We start from the raw sequence: 5,000 nt of genomic DNA, 5'->3' as shown, positions 1-5,000 counted from the left end.
GGGTTCGCACCCTGTCGCGTTTCCCGCTAGCTCAGCCAGCAGGTCATCAAATACGAGATTCCAGAAACTTGGTCCCAGTACCGATCCCTGCGGGCATCCTTTCGTGACGGGCTTGCTCACTGCTTCGTTTTTCCCAGCAATCTGTACGGTTCTTTCGGAGAAGTAGCTCCTTGTTAACCGGTACAGGTTGTCGGGGCATTCTCTTCTTTTGAGCTCGTGCAGCACGTTCGGCCACCAGACGTTGTCGAAGGCTCCTGATATATCGAGTGCTATTGCGAGGACGTACCTCTTCTCGCTCATTTGCTCGATTTTCTCGCGGAGCTTGATGATCGCGTCCACCGTCGATCTTCCGGGGCGAAAGCCATATTGTCTGTCGGAGGAGAGCGCGTGGTCGTGGAAGATAGGTGCCATCCTGGTGGCCATTAGCCTTTCTAGCAGCTTGCCTATCATGGAGAGCAGACAGATTGGCCTGTAGGATTTCGGATTGCTTCTGTCCCGATCCGGTCCCTTGGGGATGGTGATAACATTTGCGACCTTCCACCGTTTGGGGAATATTCCCCAGGCGAGGCAGCCGTTCATGAGCCTTAGGAGCTCCTGGTGTATTCTTCCCCAGGCCCGTTGGATTATTTCGACCTCAATCAGGTCGGGGCCTGGGCACTTCCCCTTCCTCAGCCGTTTCACGGCGTCACTGAGTTCCTCGAAGCTGAATTCAGGGGTGTCTTCTACGTTGGGGGGGTTTGTCGAGTTCCGCCTTATTTCCTTCTGCTCCTCCGTTTCGGTGTCTTCCTCGTCGTCGGGTAGAAGTGCGGACAACATCGCTGCCGCGGTCGTTCGCCAGTTGGAGGTATATCCGAGCGGCGTCTTCAGCGTCGATGTTGTTTCCTCTCCTCTGAGTTTCCTTGCGACTGTTTTGTAAGCGATGCCCCAAGGTTCCCTGTTACCCTCTTTGGTGACGAAGTCCTGCCAGCTCTGGATTTTTGCTCTTGCCAGCATCCTCTTATACTCCTTTCGTGTTGACCTGTACCGCAGCTTCTCCTGCTCCCTCGTAGCGGGGTCCCTGGCCCCCTGATACCTTCTTCTCGCCTGGTAGGTGTTTCTCTTTGCTCTGGTGAGTTCGGGCGTCCACCAGGGTACTGACCTGTAGTACCATTTCTTCTTTGGGATGGCGGTGTCGCAGGCACCTATCAGGGTTGCCTGGAGTTGCCCGGCCATTCTTTCGACGTCCTCTGCCTGCTGGAGGGTTGTTTCTTTGAGTGCCTCCATTTTCTCTGTGAGGGCACTCTGAAATACCTCCCAGTTGGCTTTTCGCGTGTTATAGCGTCTTTCCTGAAGCTGCGGTGTGGTGCTTCTCGTCCCGAAGTCGAGGAGCGTCTCCAGTATCCGGTGGTCACTGGAGGTACCATCTTCGCGTATCCTCCAGCCCTTTACAAGGAGTATTGCCTCTGGGCTCGCCATCGTCACGTCTATGTTTGATCGCCCTCGAGTTGTTTCAAACGTGTGGGGTTGTCCTGGTTGATTCAGGACATGGAGACCGTACTGCGCTATGACTGCCTCTAGGGCCTCGCCTCTGTCGTCGGTGCTCCTGCTGCACCACAGCGGTGATTTTGCGTTCGCATCCAGGCCGATGATGATCCTCTTGCCTCTGAGACACCGTAGTACCTTCTCCAACTGTTGCACGCCGACCTCGATGTTTCCTGTCGGCGGAAAGTACAGGCTTGCCGCGTACACCTCTGTTTCCCCGTCGCTTATCTGCACGCAGGAACAGTGTGTTGTGCAGAGTTCGGCGACCTCGAGGGGCGTTAGGGTCTCTGATTTTATCCCTACGGCCGCCATTGGCGGGTTGTGCTTCGACCCTCTGCAGGCGATCGCGACTCCTGTGCCGAATCCGGGTATTTTCCCATCGACGCTGTATGGTTCTTGCATTAATATTATGTCATCCCCATCGGCGTCCATTTGCGTCCGGATCTCATAAGGAGTTGTTTTGGATCGCTGCATGTTGTGCTGCAGGATCCTTATTTCCCTTTTCCTCCCAAGTCCTCTTCTGTCCCTGCGTTGCTCTTTATACATATTGCGTCCTTGCTATTATTGCTTCCAAGGCTTTCGTATACATTGGGCATTTCGCGTTGGAAGCTGCGTGGTCGCCCTTCCTCCCTGCTCTCTTGCAGTTTACGCAGGTGGCGTGCCCATCCTTATCTTTGCACTCTTTAGTGCTGTGCCCACTTTCTGCACAGTGCGCGCAGATTTCGTAGTTAACGCGGCAATATTTTGCCACGTGTCCGTATCCTTGACACTTGTAGCAGCGACTAATTGCTATGTAATCTTTAACTTTGCAGGCATTCCATGAGAGGAAGATCTTACCTTTCAATAGTTTCTCCCTTACCTGGGGGGGCACTTCGATGACCCAGTTCGTCTCCTCTTGATCCTTTCTGCCGGTCCTGAAGCAGAACTTGATGGCTGCAACGTCGTCCTCATTTAGTCTTTCTTGGTTCTGCTTCCTCATGCAGGCCAGGATCTCCTTCTCTGGAATGTCCCTCGGGACGTCGTAGATGATCATCCTGGGGGGTCTCCGCTGCGGCGTGCTAGCTTTTAGTCCAGCCTCCTTTAGTTTCGAGTTCTCGGTGAACTCTTTTAGGCTCTCCGGCTTCGTCGTCTCAACGGCTAGGCCGTTTCCCTTTATTTTCCGGACGGCCGTAACTTGGATTCCTCTCTTGCGGGGATTCACTAGGGTGAACACCGCGTCAAGTGCTTCTTCGCTCGTTTGAATCTCGCCGCCTTCTCTTTCCGGTCGAATTATGACCACATTTTTGGGCGGCTTGACCGCCGTCTGCTCGACCTTGTTGCTCGTTATCTTTACTTTTTCGGCATATGTCGGCTCCCTCTGTTCCTGCTGCGTCGTTCTCAAGACGGCTGTTTCTAGCCGCCTGGTTGCTTTGTTGACGGCGTTCATTATCGCCGTTTCCTTATTCTTCTCATCTCCGGCACTCTGCTCTAGCCTGCCTGTCAGGTAGCTATTATGGAGCAGTAGCTCGTCAACAATGCCCCTCATTTCTTTGAAGTGCCGTAGGATTACTGCGGCGTGTTCCTTGTTTATTTTCCTGGCCGAGTCTAAGCAGAACGCCGTGACCTTCCTCTCTATGTCACTGGCCTGTGCCTTTATATCGGGCACTTGCCGCTTATCCTCCCCGGCCAATCTCTCCTCATCTCTGGGGGGGTTGTTTCTCCCCAGGCTTGCTCTCATCGTCTTCTCTGGTATCCTCGGGCTTGGAGTGGCCTCGTTCTTTTCCATCTGTTTCCTCAGGGGTTGGAGGACCACTCTGGCCTCTGCGCCTGGCGACGAGTGCCCTAGCGTCGGCATCACCGGCTCCTTGCCGCTTCTTGCGGCTGCCGCTGCGGCTGTTCGCTTCCCGGTGGCTATGTCCAGCGGCGTATTGAATCCCCCTCGCGGACTTTCAGTTGGCGCTTTGTTCCCGCGAGCACTCCCGCGCTGAGTCCGGCGGCGTGCTCTTCACAGTTCAAAACCCCTGGGTTTGAATTTGAATTTGAATTTGCCGCCTAGCAGCGTGCTCTTGGTTCCCAAGATGCCCGGGCGGCGGCGCTTCGGTCGCTCGACCCAAGATGGCTGCCGCGCGTCCGCTAACCTATCCTCCCGCACGTGGCACTTTGTTTTGCTTTTCTCGCGCTTATTGCGGCAATTTCCACTAAACTTTCGGTGTGCACTATGTTTTTAGCACTCGCACTATCTATTATTTTAGTTTTCGTGCCCGAGATCTTCGATTTTCGCGTTTTTGTCCGCCACGTGGCCTAACCTCACTTCGCGCACGCGGCACTTTCTTTTGTTTTTCCGCGCTTATTGCGGCAATTTTCACTAAACTTTCGGTGTGCACTATGTTTTTTAGCACTCGCACTACCTATTATTTTAGTTTCGTGCCCGAGATCTTCGATTTACGCGTTTTTGTCCGCCACGTGGCCTAACCTCGCTTCGCACACGCGGCACTTTCTTTGCTTTTTCCGCGCTTATTGCGGAAATCTCCACTAATATTTTTGCATGCACTTTATTTTAAGCACTAACTCTGCCTATTGAATTATTTTTCGCTCCCGAGATCTTTGATTTTTCGGTTTTTCCTATCCGTCGCGTCAGCTAACCTCACTTTTCGCACGTGGCGATTTACATTAGCTTTTTTCGCTCTGAATTCGGCGATCTCCACGATTCTTTTTAACTACACGTTTTCCTCGGCACTCCCACTTTGCTTTAAATTAATTTTTACGCCCGAACTTTTTAATTTGCCCGGTTTTTTCGTTTATAGACTGCGGAGCGACGTGCACGCGTCCGTCCCACTTGCCGCCATCTTGGAAACTAGTAGATAGGGACATACATACATACATATATGCAATTTTTGGTAACGGGTACTTTCCCAGACTTTTTGTCCATACAGTAACCCGGGTCCCCTGGACCAATTGGGGTTGGGTAAACGCCCAACCATCGCGCAAGGCACACAGTGCCCTGCTTCCTGGATTAGCTAGGCCTGCAGGGGCTGTCGCTCGTCTCAGGTCGAACGGGGCCCTTTCTAAGCCCTACCGTCTACCGGGACGGTACCGGAGCAGTTGGGACGCTGCTCACACGCCGTAGACCATTCGGTGTAGGACGAACACCTTAACTCGGCCCTCTTGCCAGCATCTTGGCCATCAACCACTGCCACCACGAGTCCATACCCATTTTTGGCCGAGCAGAGGGGTCGCTACTCCCTCCGGGCTATAACTCGACCCGCCCGTGGTACCAGCCTAAGTCGCTGGTGGGACTATCGTGTGGATGTACGGCCACGTCACTACCGGCCCGGCGTCCTGCTAACCGAGCTCGGCAGACCCAGATGGGACTCACGTAAGCGGGGCTTACAGGGCGCCTACAAACCCTGAACTTTCCCCGACGGTCCCACCCTTGGCATCAGGATCGTGGGTGCGCTACTACCCAAGGCCCCTTGGAGAGAGTGAGGCTGCCTCTCTCC

The 5,000-nt window shown here is 53.9% G+C and overlaps 1 pseudogene; it reads right to left on the bottom strand.

Annotated features, from left to right (window-relative positions):
- The window catches only part of LOC126928471 (large subunit ribosomal RNA), an 11,012-nt pseudogene that overhangs the window by 3,001 nt on the left and 3,011 nt on the right, over window positions 1-5,000 (bottom strand).

Source organism: Bombus affinis, unplaced genomic scaffold, assembly GCF_024516045.1.
Source record: "Bombus affinis isolate iyBomAffi1 unplaced genomic scaffold, iyBomAffi1.2 ctg00000972.1, whole genome shotgun sequence".
Lineage (NCBI taxonomy): Eukaryota > Metazoa > Arthropoda > Insecta > Hymenoptera > Apidae > Bombus > Bombus affinis.
Note: the sequence above shows the minus strand (reverse complement) of the source record. Positions and strands in the feature narration are given on the sequence as shown.